Source organism: Xyrauchen texanus, chromosome 9 (assembly GCF_025860055.1).
Source record: "Xyrauchen texanus isolate HMW12.3.18 chromosome 9, RBS_HiC_50CHRs, whole genome shotgun sequence".
NCBI lineage: Eukaryota > Metazoa > Chordata > Actinopteri > Cypriniformes > Catostomidae > Xyrauchen > Xyrauchen texanus.
This window is the reverse complement of record NC_068284.1, coordinates 32,800,023-32,817,840: the sequence shown is the minus strand read 5'-3', so window position 1 is coordinate 32,817,840 and position 17,818 is coordinate 32,800,023. Positions and strand designations below refer to the sequence as shown.

Below are 17,818 nucleotides of genomic sequence, written 5' to 3'. Positions count from 1 at the left end.
TGGTATATGTCTCGTCACTGTCATGACTGCTATGTTGCTCGGAACTGCACACAAGAATTTCACCTACTGTTGCACTTGTGTACATGGTAGTGTGACAATAAAGTGATTTGATTTGATTTGACAATGGAGTAGATGTTCATACTACAGAAATTCTACCGCTGAGCAATGACATCTCAGATCAATACCTCATCTCTTGTTTGCATCAGCTAATCAGCTAATGTCACTCAATCTACACCATGCTATCGTTCAGGTAGAACTATTCTTTCAACCGCTAAAGAAAGCTTCACTAATAATCTTCCAGAATTGTCTCACATCCTCAGTAAACCAAAAATTCTAGAAGAACTTGATGTAATAACAGAAAATATAAATAGTCTTCTCTAGGACTCTTGATAGTATCGCCCCCTTTCGATTAAAGAATAAAGCCCCGCGCCATGGTACAATGATCACACTCATGCCCGGAAAATGGAGCGCAAGTGAAAGAGTACAAAATTAGAGGTATTTAATGGTGCATGGAAGGGTAATGTCTGTAGCTACAGACAGGCACTAAAAGCTGCCAGGTCAGCATATTATAGAAAACTCATAGAAAATAATTACAACAACCTGCGGTTGAACTGCGATGCACCCTTCTTGATCTCTGCCTGCATTGCTTTTTTTAATTGATGGACTACACTCTTGAAATTGAATAAATTGACTATAAATTAATTGCCAACAAAAGCCTTCATCAGGCAACTAACAAAGGACAATGCGTCTATGTGAACTTCTGCAGTTATTCTAGGATGGATATTAATTAATTCATTAATCTTACAGATCAAACTAAATCTTTGTTAAAACACTGGACCTTAACACTTACTTATTTTACACATTTTAAACCATGATTTCACTGCCCAAAAATAAGTAATATTGGCATTATAGTCATGCTGTTTAGCCAGAGGGGAACAGGCCCCCACAGTGAGCCTGGATTTTCCCAAGGTTATTTTTCTCCATTAATCAACATTTTATGGAGTTTTGTGTTCCTTGTCACAGTCGCCTTCAGCTTGCTCACTGGGGTTCTAAAAACAATTATTAATTAATTATTTAATCATTTATTTTTATGCACAATTTACAGTCATATTTAACCTGTTGATACGCAACCCCTTTTTGAGCACAAACCAAGAAAATGACACACCTAAACTTAAATATTTGTATTTACTGGACCCTTTGGAGTATGGACACAGTTGTAGTATCTTTTGAAAGATAACACTTTGGGATTTATTTTCCAATTTTCAGAATTAATATATGTTGAAGTTCATAGTAATGAAATATTTTGTGTAGAACATGTTTTTATAATCTAAACAAACAATAATAAAAGTGCCAAGACAACCCAGAAATACAATGTTCCCAAAGCCACAAGTCTAAAGAAGTTATGTTTCAAATGTGAAGATGATCTAACAAAAAATGAGGTTCCTGTAAGCTTTTTCCTCTGAACATCGCTGCTGGTGTACAGAGTAAAATTCAAGACGACACAAAATCTGACTGCACTGCTTGGCTATTATGAATAAAACTATGCCGCATTTTTGAAAATAGACTTTGAAGACAGGCTCATTTTGTTTACGGGACTCTAATATATAAGATAATATACAGTTTTACAACATAAATGCTGCTCAGATTGCATAGTTTGTTGAAGAACGACGACGAAGGGTAATTATTTCAGGCGAGATCTCATGTAAAGAATGGAGAATATATCAATATTTCTCAGATTTATCACTTTTATTGACAAAAATGATATTGGATGTTTTTCAATGAACGCTTGCCATGGACAATTGACCCAAGTGTGGCAAACTGGATTCATATGGCGATTGCGTTTTCATAACAAAGGTATAAAGTCCTGTTTTGATATTGTATGTTTTCATTTATACTCCTGGCACAAATAACTAAATTGCTGTTTCTGGAGCATTGCTATCGGGTAATAGAGATCGGATATCAATGTTGAACCCTTAGACCTTTGAAAAGATGTATAATTTGTTAACATTCATTACAGTTATAGATGGTAAATTATATATTTAACATAAGCAGAGTGACGTCACCACTGCATGTGGGGAAATACGTATCAACATGTTAATCAAATTACACAATGATGACTTTAAAGATATTACAGTTTAATTTTCTGTTAAAGCAAGATTTTCTGTAAAACTGCTTTGAAATATGTTGTAAAAGCGCTATACAAACAAAAATGACTTGACTAAGAGTTATAACTTGACAACGCATTTTTTAAAAGTGACGCAAGATGCATGATAATGGCCAAATCAGTTAGTCTTTTGCATGTTTATGTAGAAAAATAGAAGGCCCATCTGCCTTGCTCTCTCCTCTTCACATTTCTGACTAAGCACCAGAGAGCGGGCCAAGGATGCGATGATGTAAAGTAGGTGTGGATGTCTTGCTGTAGAGTCAGTCTTGTGCTGATGTATTCATCCGTGTGACATCACTAAGTAGGGAAAAACTAGTCGTTTTTGCAACTTAATCTAAATAAATGGTCTTTTTGCATTGAGGTGAAAGTTTTGACTTCTGAAGCTTATAGTATGTGTTTTATAGTACAATGAACTCTTACAGGTAAAAAGATAAGCATTTTATTCCTCATGTCATGACCCCTTTAATCTGGGATAGGAGAAAGTATTTTAACATTAAAGAAATAAACCTTGATTAGACACTAAGGATTTGTTATTATACAGTCAATTAATAGCTTAAATAATATGCAGGAGAGCAATACTCAGAGATATAAAGATCACTAAATAAACTCTCAACAAAATGAAAAGGTAGGCAAAAGCAAGACACATTTTTACATCAGGCCAGCACAAAGCAAGACAGACCGTGAGAAAACTGGCACCTATAATCTTCAGTCAATCTCTGTTGAGCCGTTATTGCATCTAGATAGTCTTTGGAGAGGTGAACTATAACTTTTTTAGAATCTGGGATTAAAATGACAGGTCAAAATAGGATCATTTTTATTTGGACTGCTGAAAAGTAAGAAACCAATTAATTTTATACAGAATCGGATGAATTGTTAGTTTTTTTGGGTTATTCTGCTTATATGCTGCTCATTAGTAAAGACAGTCTGTTTTAACAACCAGAGCAACATTTTCTGTAAACATCGCCTGAGGAAACCACAGATGCACACCAATGCTATCAGTGAGGGCTGCAATGAGAACTAGGAAAGCTCAAATAATCTTGTTTACCATGTAGTGTTTTGATAGTTGCTTAAATCGCAAGTTCTGCCCTGCTTTGGAACATTGGACGTACATGGCCTCAGGATAGCCAGGCACTTTGGTGAATGCTAATTAAAACTATGAAATAATCAATTGTTGGTCTCTGCTCTTTTAAAGTGCCTAGAAAAGCAATAGAGTGTCAGATACTGTATGTACTGACACAGCAAATTCCCCTCTCTCCCTCTTGTCTGACTTTTCCATTCTCTGTTCTCAGCTGCTCTCTCCTTTTACTCTGAATCTTGACTCACTTGTTCTCTTCTCAATCACTTTTCCTTTTTTTTCTTTCTGCCTCTATGTCTTTCTTCTCTTTCTCTTTTCTTCTATGTCGTTCTAGTCTAATTCACAGTTGGCTTCTGATTGTGCAAAAGTGCTTTTTATAGAGTTTGACTGAGCTTTTGGAAAGACCCCACAGCTCTCTGTAGCCTGATGGAATGACAACAGATTTTGAAGCGCCACCTAATGAGAGCCCAGAAAATAAGTGATAGCAGCTCAGTGTTCGTTGGTTCAATTATGAGTTTCTGGCATCAGTACTATATTCCCCCTGTGGTTCATCTTCAAAGGGCCACACAAAAGGAGAAAAGCCACTTCTCATCTTAAAGTACAAGCTTAATAGGTTCATGACATCACAAAGCTCTCTTTTTGAAAACAATTACCATCATGAAAACTGATTGACATGCATTTTTGTCATTTCTAATGTACAAATATATACCTTGCATCTAATCAGCATTTTTCTTATTCAATATATATATATTATCAACATGGCAATTTCAGTTAAAGCTGAATTAAAAATAATAATACAGAATTTCAGTATTTGGTAGCTCCCCCTTATTTTTTGTTTACCCTTTAAACATGCACTCAAGCTCATAAGGACTCCAAAGGTTTGTTTAAAACCTGATGATTCATGTTATCCCAGCATGATTAAGAATTTTACAAAGAGCATTTAATGGAAGAAGGGAAATCTGACCTTTTGTACAAACCAGCTAACATGGTCAATGTCTCAAACTTTCCTGCATTTGATTAGTGCACAATCTTCTGTGCTTTATTATTTTTTAATCATAAAACTGTGTCTATTTTCATGTTTAAATAAAAAAAAATACAAAATCCCAGATTTTCATTGTGGTTTTAGACTGTAGGAGCCCAATGCACATTAATGAGGATTGCATGATTTGTAATGGAAACATACAGAATGGAATACCAAAGTTGTTTATTATCCAAGTCTTCTGATATACAGTATGTGGTAAATGATGCAAATGTGTGAACGTGAGACCTGTGTTAACTAATTCATACTTCCTCCACATCAAGTTGCGCTTGCAGCTGTCTATCACCTCTGAGAAACTCAAAACAAAAATTTTCTGACAGTAGTCATTTCATATATTAACTTAATGTGGCAAAGAGAGACAGTGGCAGAGGGGAGAGAGAGAGACACACAAAGCTGTCTGTCTGTTAATTTATTTGACGTAGCTGGCTTAAAATAAGTGTGTGTGTGTTTTATGTGGGACTGGAAAGCACCCTGTTATGTTGTACACTGAAAAGTGTGATTAAAGTGTCTTACGTATTTGTTAAGCTGGTCCCACCCTCCTCCTTTTCTATGAAATGTTACACTGGTGCCGAAACCCGGGAATGATGTGCTGTCAAGGAGTCTTCTCCGCTGACTGAGGATCGCGACACCTAGGAAGTGCTCGTTCTGGTGGCGCTGGAGCTCTGTGTCAACTGGCAACTGAAAAAGATGGCTAAGGGCTCCAGTGCCGTTGCCAAGCATCGCGGAATGAAACAGTACAGCGAGCTGAGGGCCAGTCGACGGCGTGTCTGACAAGCCAGTCTCTCTTTTCTCTCTCTCTCTCTTTCTATCTCTCTCTCTCTTCTCCCCCTCTTCTCTCCCTCGTCCCGCAGGCACATGCGGGTCAGACTCAGAGACTACCCTGACGTGTCAACACGCCCTCCCTAGAATTGGTGTGGGAGGGTTATGTCAAAGACTGGAGAAATCCAAAGACTGGATGAATGAGGTCCACCTGTGTGCCACACCGGTCTCACATTCCAGTGAGGGGTAGTGGGAGTATTTGAGGAGAGGAGACAAGCTGGTGAGAGTGAGGGGAGAGAGAGAGATGCACGAAACTGTCTGTCTGTTAATTTGTTTGACGTAGCTGGCTGAAAATAAATGGCTGCATTTTATGTGGGGCTGGAAAGCACCCTGTTACATTGTACACCAAAAAGTGTGATTAAAGTGTCTTACATGTTTGTTAAGCTGGTCCCAGCATTCTCCTTTCCCACAAAATGTTACACTCACACACACACACACACACGCACACACACACTAGCAAACAGGCAGCCAACTCAATGAGGTTGGAAAACTGTCACAACTGTCACAAGCTGTCTTTGGACTGTCAATTTAGTGCAAGATTGTCTTCTTACAGAAAAATGGAGAGATAGGCATTGCTCAATTGATTTTTACACAGACTCAAAGTCAAACTGACAGACAATATTCAACCCTCTACAGCACAACCCCTGGATCATGGTCTTTTGCAGAACACGTCTTTATATTTTTTAGTGTGCAAGCGAAGGTCCCCAAACCTCATGTTGTTCCAAATCCATATGGCTTTCTTTCATGTTATGTAGATTGTCAGTATCAGTCGCCATTCACTTTCATTGCTTCTTTTTGCAAGTATGTGAATGGTGACTGAAGCTAACATTCTGTCAAACATTTTCCTTTTGTGTTTCATGGAAGAATGAAATTAAAAAGAGTTGGGAACAACATAAAAAAAGAAAAAGAATAAAAGCATGCTCTCAAAAGACTTGGAATATGATGCACAAGCCGCATGGGGTACATTTTGTAGATACAGTACTTTTGGCAAAACATTGTTTAGCTTTAAAATAAGGCACTATCAACTGCTATTGTATTGAAAAGATGAGCTGTTACAGTACATTCAATAAAACATAACATTTTTTGATCTGCATAAAAAAACTAATTAGGGTTTGGAACGACATGAGGCTGAGTAAATAATTACATCATTTTGTCTCAGTCTATAAACAATGCATAGACCAAGATCTCCCTTACTCAAGACTGCATATTATATAAGTGATTAATGATAATTTCAACCCCTGCATTTCTTGCTGTCCTCTTTGATAAATTATACATATTGCCATATGTGGGATGAACAAATATAGCTCAAGTGATGCTGATCCAATCACACCATTACCATATGATCCGAGATGTGAAAATCATCAAAGAAGGGGCATCCTAGTTTGAAGTGCCCATCATGAATAAGCACAGTTCCAGTACTGAACAGAACAGCACAGTATTAAAGTTGGGCAGCAGGGTGTTGGATTGGTTTAAGAGAACAGCCTAAAAAGATAAGCAGAGTTCCTGCTGGCCTTAGGACATGCACAGTCTGTTCTATGATGGGGATCCATTGGCCCAATTGTTTTCTGGATGCAGACCAATAGGATAACTCTTTACTTTCTACCTAAAAGCCCAGTGACTTTTGAGCTGCTAAGGATTGCAAATATTCGCATACACCTTTCTGTGAGTCTCAATCAAAGGGTAAATGTTTGGCTGGTTAGCATATCCCAGTTAGTCCCTTGCATTCAAAATGCCTCTTTCACCAATGATGGCCATTTAAAAGTATCCATGTATTCTGACTAAATATATTTTTAAATACAAATGTTTCATTACATTATATAGATGTTTAGCCAGAAACTGTTCTATATAATGTTAAACTTTTCTCAGTCTGCTGTCTTTCATGTAACAGCGCAGGATAGTTGCTAGTGAAGGTTATCTCATAAGGTACAGTATTCAGTTTGATGTAAGATACAGTCTGAGGTTCACAATTCAATATTAACTTGATTCGATATATCAACACTTTAACAACAAAGTAGGGCCTATTATATTTTTTATAACATTTAGCAAAATGCACTTTATCATTTTTCATTCGAACAAAGTCCTCTAATACACAATATAAATGTTAAAAGTTAAAACAACAAGAGTTTCTCATATTTTTTTCTATTCAAAAATAGTTTTACTATTAGCAATTGTGCCATCAGCCATGGTACAAGGCACACCTGCAGTGAATCAAGCTCATCAACAACCATGTATTAAAACAGCTTCTCACCAAGTGACAAGTGAGCTACCACTCCAAAAGCCAATAACATGTTGTTCCCTGTCAAGAAGCTACACTTTGATGCTGCGCTGATTTAGCGCTTTGAGAACAATTTTAGGTGTGACCAGCTGTGAATATGTGTGCAACACGTCAATGAAATTGACCAGAATTTATAGCCTCTGCTGGTGACATCATTGGATGCACCTGTAGCAAGGCTATAAATAGATGTGTCACAGGTGCATCTTCAGATCTTTTGTCTTCAGATTGTCTCTGTGTGTGTTGTGCTTCTTGACTGTCAGAACTTTCTACTTTCCTCTGTTAGTAGTTAAAATTGTTAGGCAGTGTGCAGAAACATTTTTCTTTTTTACATGACTGGTAAACAAAGCAAGTTGTGTGTGTTCCCATGTTTAGGCTCTATGGCTGAAACAGACACACACCAGTTTTGTTTTCTGTGTTTTGGGGAAGAGCATGCTGCTCTTGCGATGGGGCAGGGCGGGTGCAAGTATTGCAATCTGTTTACAGTCAAAATCCTTCACACTCGTCTCGCTTACTTCCAAGAGCCAGCGCCCACTCTTTCATCGTGGGGCTCTCGCATACCAGGCTGATCTGTTGAAGGACCTGAAGCACCATGGTTAACGAAGAGGCTTTCTCTGATCTTTGTCGAGCCATGGATCTGTCTCTCTGCGTGACTAAGCAGACGGTCCACTCCATTGGCTGGTCAATGTCAGCTTTAGTCAGCATGGAGAGACACTTATGGCTCAACCTGTCGGGCATCAGAGACAAGGACAAAGTTTTCCTTCTCGATGCCACGGTTTCACCTTCTGGTTTATTTGGTGATGCTATGAGTATAGTTATCATCAGGTTCCAGGAAGCAAAAGTCATGAGGAAGCCTTCGGGCAATTCCTTCCTTGCCGCACTCAGGGGGAAGGGCCATCAGCCACCCAGCCCCGCCCTGGTCCTTCTAGAAGGGAGGCTCAAAAACAAAGCATGGCTGGGGGCCGGCTCCTTGCTCTCAGAAGCCCCCAAAGCAAGACATCAGGGCAGTCATATCATTCACTTCTACCCTCCCGATACCCCCACAAAACCTATACATTCCCGCCGCCTCTGGTGTTTCAGGAGTTAGAGGCTTCCAGTGAAATGTTGGGTGTACCGTTGCTTCCTGCCTTAGTCCAGGACGCGGAACACTCGACATCCCCTCAACAGGAAGTGTCAAAATTAATACCCATCTCAGAGAACTTTCTATATGGGTCCTAAGAACAGTAGAAAAAGTCTACAGAATTCAATTTGTTTGCTGTCCTCCGCGTTTTAACGGCGTGGTTCCCACTACCGTAAAACCGGAGCAAGCATGTCTACTGTGGATAGAACTGCAAAATCTCTTGATCAAAGGGGCCATAGGAAATGTTCCCCATCCAGAGAAAGAGTCAGGTTATTACAGCAGATATTTCCTGGTTCCCAAGAAGAGTAGGGGGGTTGCGTCCGATCTTAGATCTTCGAGTCAGGGCATTCAAGTTCAAGATTTCATCCAAGGGCCAGTCCCCTAAGGCTAATAAGGGTTATGCGCCACGTGCTTCGTACCCTTTCTATGTGGTTCAGACCACAGTATGTGGTTACTTACTTTGGGTCCCACTCTAAGTGCGTCTTGCCATTGCAAATTGCAAATGACAGACGCCTCCCTGATGGGCTGGGTAGCGGTCTTAAGTGGTTGACCAGCTCTAGGGGAATGGGAGGGTCATCAGGATTGTCACATTAATTCGAGTTGATGACTGTATTTCTGGCCCTGAAATACTTCCTCCAGAGGCTGCTATGTCTTGGTGCGGGTGGACAACACAGCGGAAATCTCTTTCATAAACCATCAAGGAGGTCTACGTTCACGCCAGCTGAACAGACTGGCACGGCAGATTCTCCTTTGGGCCCAGGGCAAGCTCCTGTCAATCAGAGCATCTTATATCCCTGGATGCCTGAATGTGGGAGCAGATTTACTGTCCAGACAGAAAATACTCCCGAGGTAGTGGAACAAATCTGGGTGAGATTTTACAGGACAGAAGTGGACCTCTTTGCCTCCCAACAACAATGTCCCCTCTACTTCTCTCTGGTTCACCCAGCCCCCCTGGGTCTGGAAACGATGGCACACACATGTCCCAGAATGCACCTGTATGCGTTTCCCCCAGCCAGCAAGGGTCCTGCCTCTTACTGAAAGCACCACGCTGGCCGAACAGGGTATGGTTCTTGGAGATAATGTCTCTCCTCGACGGCTTGCATTGGGCGATTCCGGACAGGAGGGATCTTCTGTCTCAGGCACAGGGGACAATATTTCAACCCCGGACCAAGCTGTGGAACCTTCATGTTTGGCCCCTGAAGGGTACCAACTGAGGGACACTGGGCTTTCACCTGAAGTCATTGAGACCATCCTAAGTGCTAGGGCTCCCTCTACTAGAAGAAGTTATGCCAAGAAATGGGATATCTTTGAAAGATGGTACATTGCATATAATGCAAATCCAGTTAACTGCCAGATTGCTTCAGTTCTGGACTTTCTGCAGGAAAAATTGTCAGCATGCACATGCCCCGCACACTCTAAGGGTTTACGTGGCCGCTCTATCGGCTTGCCACGCCTTGATTGACGGGGTGCCGTTGGGGAGACATCCTCTGCTCGCTCGCTTTGTTATTGGAGCCATGCGACTGAGACCTCCTGCTAGGATCAGGATCCCCTCTTGGGACTTAGCAATAGTCCTTGAGGGTCTGGTTGAGACCCCCTTTGAACATCTAGAGTCAGTGTCTTAACTTCTCAAGACTCTCAAGATGGTTTTTCTTATGGAATTTAATTCTCTAAAAATAATTGGGGATCTGAAGGCTCTGTATGTCTTGCCAGCCTGCTTAGATTTTGCCCAATGGCCAAAAGCAATATTGCACTCTCATCCTGACTACCTGCCTAAGTTTCCTTCTCGACCATACATCCGGTCACTCTCGAGGCCTTCTGCTCCCTGCCGTTTACAATGCTGGAGAGAGAAAAAAGACTTCACGGACTGTATCCAGTCCGTGCCCTTCAGACTTTTGTCCACCGCACTAGCCAGTGGCGTAAGTCAGGGCAACTATTCGTTTGCCATGGGGGCCGCAACAGGGGGGCAGCCACCAACAAGCAGACTATGTTGCATTAGGTGAGGGACGCTATTGCCATGACCTACGAGGGGCGTGGTCAAGCTTCACCAGTATGTATCAGGGCTGACCAGAGGGGTTGCCTCCTCTAAAGCCTTGGCTAGAGATGTCCCTCTGCAGCATGTTTGTGATGCGGCAGGCTGGTCCTCTCCGCAAACATTCATAAGATTTTATAGTTTGGATGTTCATTTCACTCCGGGCTCTTATGTCCTTGAGTCAACATCACAAGCTCATGTCTGAGACCTCTCGCGCTCTTGTGAGCAGAACTACAAAACCGTAAGGGGTCCGGACATCCACAATGCGGCAGCGTGGGTATTCTCGTTCCCAAAGCACTAAATCAGGGCAGCATCAAAGTGTAGCTTTTAGACAGGGAACGTCTCGGTCTACTTAACTGTAACCCCTGTTCCCTGATAAAAGTGGAATGAGATGCTGCGCTTCATTGCCACACTGGGATGCCCCAGGACTGCTCTTCAGACAAAATACCTGATGATGTACCTATGACGCATCTATTTATAGCCCTGCCACAGGTGCATCCAATGATATCACCAGCAGAGGCTATAAATTCTGGTCAATTTCATTGATGTGTTGCACACATATTCACAGCTGGTCACACCTAAAGTTGTTCCCAAAAGGCTAAATCAGCGCAGCATCTCGTTCCACTTTTATCAGGGAACAGGGGTTACAATTAAGTAACCCGAGACGTTCTCTCCTGTTCTCCTACAGAGAGCGAGTAAAGCCTGGGAAATGCCAACTGCCACGCTATTCAGAAGCATTCTTCACCACTGTGGCAGAAGGAATGAGGCACGGAGACAAAAAGAGATAAGTTCAACAATTTACCCCAAAGTGCCCTTTATTTAACAGTGATTTGTGGAAAAGTTGAATTGGTGATTGTGTGAGTCGTGAAGGGTTAATCTCGTCACCTCCAGCCATCTGCTCCCCACGAAAGAGGTAATGAAATTAACCCTTCATGATTTACCCAGTTCACCTTTTCCACATCACTCTGTTAAATAAACGGGCCCCTTCGGGGTAAAATGAACATGTCCTGAATACGGGGGACAGTTATACCATTTCTATCCCTAGCCTAGTTCAGGAAAATATTTTGGGGAAAATTTACACGTTATTTCTGTGATAAATAGTTGACATTAATGTGGAAAAAATGTAAATAAATGAACTCTCCTCCTTTCTCCACTTCCTGATTCTTCACTAATGTTTTTCTCCATATACTGTGGCTAAAGGCATATATAAATGTCCAGGAGTTACACGCTTGATTCGACTGCACATCCTAGCACAGGAACTGATTGTGTGGAGCACTGCATGCTTTTTATTACACAGAACGCATGTCCCAGTCATAATCCAAACAGGAACAGATTTACTCTACAGAGAAAAAAGACTTTCACAATTTTCCTGTGGTTTCAGTGAGATTAGTCATATCATATGATTAGTCTAAATCAGAACAATTTCCAATATTTAAAAAAATACTATAACAGACTTTCAGACTTAATGCTGTGCTAAAATATTATTTACTGTGTTTCTTTAGCTATCATTCAGCGGCACAAAAGACCAATGTAGTCTCATTCTTGAATGAATGACTCTTTAAAGCGGGTTCTTATGAATCACCACTGTGAAACATACAGTGTGACCAGTGTAGTCTGATTCCTGAAAAAAATTGTCTTATGAGTCAGTTCCTTTGAATCTACACCACAAAATATACCGTGCTTTCTCCCGAACGAGTCGGTTCTTTTTAGAAAATTAAAAACGAGCTAAATCGTCATTCATTTCATCACATCAGACTCTAAATGTACCAATAATTGCTAATCCATGAGAATTAAATCAAGCAATGTATAAAGAGACACAATATGAGTTTTGTTGTAATTAATTATCCTTTATAAAAGTGATTTAATTAATATATCTTTAATTAATATGTCTGTGTAAAAATACCATTTGCAAGAATCTGTTACGTTTGAAATAATCTAATTTGCTAAAAGGCTGCTAAGGGGAGTACATTGAATAAGAACTTATTACCAAATATTTCATCCTCGAAAGTACTAAAAGAATCATTTATGAAATCATTAAGGAACCAGAATTGTTAAGAGGAATTGTAATAAGAACCCCATTTTTTACATTTCTTATGAATCCTATCCTTAGTCTCAAGCCAATTATGGTGTAGGTAATTGGCAAAAAAAAAAAAAAAAAAAATGGCAGATTTCAAGTCAACTTCTTCCAGGGAGACCTGTACTCGCTGAGAAACTGTCACTGAAATGAATGAGAATGCTAATTGATAGCTGTGTCAAGGTATTAGAGACCTCCTTGGTCTCAATACAATATCAAGATGTTCACAGAGGGGTTTGACCTAAAGACCTTCATGAATAAAACAAATGATAATAAGCCATAATGATGGCTGGGAAAATTATTGCTGCATAAAATATTCAACAGTCAAAATTCAACAGTGTTTGTTCTCTGTTCTTTGACATCTGAGAAGCATTAGCTGCAAGTTTATCAACACTCTCAGTAAAGGATCCCTTTTACATCAGTCCCTAAACATAGATCACCAAAACAAAGATGTGATCACTCTTTTGTTTTAACCTATACTATATTTTTAGATCACATCAGGAAAAGTGCTAATCGAGCAAGGTTACCTCAGCATGCAGTAATTTCTTTGGGGCATTTTTAATTGCCAGACCAACATCTGATATTGAAACACTAGAGAGGAGCTCAGACAAATTACAATGTCTTCCATCAGGGTTGGGTCATATAAATATGCTCTCTTCTCCCATCAGCTCTTCATTAAAGACTGAATAATGTCCAACTGCTGATGAGACTTTATTTGCATCTTCACATTAATTCAAGTCAGCTCTTTTGTTACAGCCAGAACAAGAGGGTGCAACAGCTTAGTTGCAGCAACAAAGGCAGACCTTAAAAACAAAAAAAAAACATGACCCCCCTGCATTTGTGTGTGCATTACACACTGTGAACGCTGGAATCACAGGCTGCTGCTTTAAGATATCATCCATCATGCTTGGTTTGGCATGAAAGTATGAGGAAAACATTGATCTATTTTTGGAAATGTAAATGAGGAGGACACTTTGTCATGCCCAGCTAAATCTGTGGCCACAATTGATGTTTAAAGCAATTGATTACCCCAGCTGTAAGTCATTTGCAGCTAAGGTCAAAAATGATCGAAAGTCATTTTAACTGGGGGCAGTTTTCCATGTGTAAAATATAGCATGCTCAACCCAGGATGAGGGTTGGCAACTCACCCAAATCACCATGAAAATGTGACCACTTAAATCACCAAAGTGTAGGATACTAATGACTATCATGCTAATGATATCCAATGAAATATGCAAAAACGATCATGCCTCAACTGATTTTAAAGACATAAAATCAATTCACAAGCAAAGTCTTATTTCCTGTGCTAATATATTAACTATTGAAACAGGAAGTAAATACGATTTGCAGCTTGCTTCTGCTAATCAGAAATAGGTGGCATAAAGGCAAATTGACATTCTACAGTGTATCTGACTGGAAAAAAATTGGTGTAGATGAGTCATCAGTATTTTTTTTTTAATAATTTTTCCCTATAGAGAATGATTTTCCATTTTAAATGTTAAAGCTGAAATGTGTAAATTTTTGATGTTAAAACACTTCTTCCTATAATATGCAGGGACATCTATGGGCCTATTTACACTTGGCCACTTCATGCCTTTTTACTGATCTGATTGCAGATTATGTTTTGCATTTATCCTATGCTGACACAGTGCTGTTTGTGTGGAGCAAAGTTTACAGATTGAACAGCCAGATACATTAACACTTGACAGACTTTTTTTCTGGAATGCGTTTCATACCATCTCCTGATGTGGTTTGAGAAATCGGATTGTTATCCGTCTTAAATGTGTTTTTAGGAAATTTACACTTGTTTTTTTTTTTATATTTGGATAGCTATCCAATCAGTGAAAATGCATGGAGTGGTCAAATGTAAACAGGCCCTATAAGTCATTCACAGATTAATTTTCTCAAAAACACTATAAAATGTTTTCTATGGTACATTTTGGCTCTCGCATTGTAAGACTTGCCATTACACCCCAGTGGCATTGACATATTTTGTTATATTTTAACCATTACTCTTACCTTGCCTTAACACAATGTTCAAATAAGCTTTGTTTACAAAACCTAAACCTATACCAATTATCAGCAAAGGAAAATGAAACATTCGAAAGTTGGATGTTGGTGCCGAATTTGAGCATTTAAGACAATAAGAGAAAGAGAGGGCTTAAAATGGCAAATAAATGTCCTTAAATATTTAGAGGCCAAGGTGTGTAGACCCCAACTGTATTTGTTCATTTTCTAATTATTTCAATTATTTTTAGTCAGATGCTGGTTTACTAGAAGCTTGAGTAGAGGCTTAAAAATAACCTTATTTTCAACCTTATTGTATTTTTGAGTGTTTTTAAATATAGGACATAAAAATGTGTGTGTGTGTGTGTGTGTGTGTGTAGGTATTTCCTATGGATAGTAAAACCTGAAATTTTTGACATTGTGGGGACAATCAGTTAGGACAATTACCTATGGAAAACTGCTTATAAATCATACAAAATTAGTTTTTTTTAAAATGTAAAAATACAAAAAATTTAAGTTTTCTGTGAAGGTTAGGTTTAGGGGTAGGTTTAGGGGATAGAATATAAAGTTTGTGCAGGATAAAAACCATTATGTCTATGGAGAGTCTTCATAAAAGGAGAGGGCCCTGAGTCCAGTTGATTCAAGCGGCTCGAAGGGAGGTCTCTGGAGTCCTGCCAAGACTACCGAGAGATCCCAGGAGGGAACTAGGCCTGGCCGGGAGGGATTCAACCTCCGGGCGCCTCTCAGGAACCTGAGGATCAGGTCGTGCTTACCCAAAGATTTGCCGTCTACAGGATCGTGGTGGGCGGCAATGGCAGCAACATACACCTTGAGGGTGGACGGGGACAGCCTCCTGTCCAGCCTCTCCTGTAGGAACAGGAGCACTGACTCGATCGCACATCTCTGCAGGTCTTCAGTTCGGGAAGAACACCAATCTGCGAACAAACGGCACTTTAGGGCGTAAAGGTGCCTGGTAGAGGGGGCTCTGGCTTGGTTGATTGTATTCACAACGGTCGCCGGTAAGCCGGCTAGCTCTTCCGCATCCCGTCCAGGGACCAGATGTGGAGGTTCCAGAGGTCTGGGCGCAGGTACCAGAGCGTGCCCCGTCCCTGAGAGAGGAGGTCCTTTCTCAGGGGAATTCACCAGGGAGGAGCTGTCTCGAGAAGCCTGAGTTCCGAGAACCAAGTCCGAGTGGGCCAGTAGGGGGCCACTAACGTGACTTGCTCCTCGTCCTCCATGACCTTGCACAGCACCGGTGCAAGAAGGCTCACTGGGGGAAATGCGTACTTGCGCAGCCCCGAGAGCCAGCTGTGTGCCAGCGCGTCTGTCCCGAGGGGAGCCTCTGTTAGGGCGTACCAGAGCGGGCAGGGGGAGGTTTCCTGGGAGGCAAACAGGTCTACCTGGGCCTTGCCAAACCGTTCCCAAATCAGCTGGACTGACTGGGGGTGAAGCCTCCACTCCCTGCCGGGCAGGCGTTGTCGTGATAGCGCATCCGCTACGATGCTGAGCTTGCCGGGGATGTGAGTGGCACGCAGTGACTTGAGTCACTGCTGGCTCCATAGGAGGAGACGGCGGGCGAGTTGTGACATGTGGCGGGAGCGTACGCCGCCTTGGCAATTTATGTACGCCACCACCGTGGTGCTGTCCGATCTCACGAGGACATGTTTGTCCCGAACAAACGGGAGGAACTTCCTGAGAGCAAGAAGGACGGTCAGCAACTCCAGGCAATTGATTTGCCAACGCAGCGGGGCCCCTTTCCCTTTGCCGCTGCACACGGCACCCCACCTGGACCGGGAGGCGTCGGTTGTGACCAGAACGCGTCGGGACACCTGCTGCAGGGGCACTCCTGCCCGTAAAAAGCAGAGGTCTGTCCAGGGTCGGAGTGTTTTGAGGCAGGCGGAGGTGATCCTTACCGTGGTGCCATGCTTGTCTCGGGACTCGAGTCTGGAGCCAGTGCTGGAGTGGTCTCATATGCATCAACCCCAGCGGCGAGACCGCCGTGGAGGACGCCATATGCCCCAGGAGCCTCTGGAAAAGTTTTAGAGGGACTGCTGTACCTGGCTTGAAGGAAGCAAGGCAGTCCAGCACCGACTGAGCACGCTCGCTCGTGAGACGTACTGTCATTGAGACTGAGTCTAACTCCAACCCGAGAAAAGAGATGCTCTGAACCGGAGTGAGCTTGCTCTTTTCCCAGTTGACCTGAAGCCCCAAGCGGCTGAGGTGCCGGAGCACCTGGTCTCTGTGTGTGCATAGTAACTCTCAAGAGTGTGCTAGGATGAGCCAGTCGTCGGGTAGTTGAGAATGCGGATGCCGGCTACTCGTAGCGGGGCAAGGGCCGCCTCTGCGACCTTCATGAAGACGCGAGGGGACAGAGACAGGCCGAAGGGGAGGACTTTGTACTGAAACGCCTGGCCGTCGAACGCAAACCAGAAGAAGGGTCGGTGTCGTGGCAGAATTGAGACGTGGAAGTACGCGTCCTTCAGGTCTACCGCTGCGAACCAATCTAGATGCTGAACGCCAGCCAGAATATTTCTCTGCGCGAGCATTTTGAACGGGAGTTTTAACAAGGCCCGATTGAAAACTCGCAGGTCCAGGATTGGTTGTAAGCCGCCGCCTTTCTTGGGTACAATGAAGTAAGGGCTGTAGAAACCCTTCCTCATTTCGGTTGGAGGGATGGGCTCTACCGCGCCCTTGGCTAAGAGGGTCGCGATTTCCGTGCGCAGGGAACTGGCATGCACGCCGTGTACTGCGGAAAAGCGGACGCCCCTGAAGGGGGGTGGGAGCCGGGCAAACTGAATTGCGTAACCGAGTCGAATGGTCCGGTGCAGCCAGCGTGATGCGTTGGGAAGCGAAAGCCACGCTTCCCAGCTCTGCGCTAGGGGCACCAAAGGGACGAGTATTTTGGACATACCCGGCAGGGCCTCGCAGCGGGGCGGAACAGGTAATGCAGTGTCGGGCGGCTTCATTGCGGCCTGAGGCTGAGGTGCTGAGAATAGACTCAAAGCACTTACCTTGCTCCACGCGCCCGGCAGGGGGTGGGTTCGTGACTGAGGAGGAAGTCTGATGTCGGCGTCCTCTGGACTCGTCTGAACCGACCGGCCGGGGGACAGTCATGGGCAGGCGGAAGGCGGGATCGCCGCGTCCGGTGTACCGTGACTGTCGTAATCTGAAAGCACATTGCCGTGAGAACGGCATTTGCGGGCCAGGTGACCCAGAGGC

At 42.5% G+C, this 17,818-nt stretch overlaps 2 protein-coding genes across 2 annotated transcripts in view; both read right to left on the bottom strand.

Moving 5' to 3' along the window:
* Positions 1–17,818, bottom strand: part of LOC127648831 (tenascin-R-like) — a 206,342-nt gene that overhangs the window by 94,463 nt on the left and 94,061 nt on the right. The gene's annotated exons all lie outside the window — the stretch shown is intronic.
* Positions 1–17,818, bottom strand: part of si:ch211-14a17.10 (nuclear factor 7, ovary) — a 278,448-nt gene that overhangs the window by 229,226 nt on the left and 31,404 nt on the right. The gene's annotated exons all lie outside the window — the stretch shown is intronic.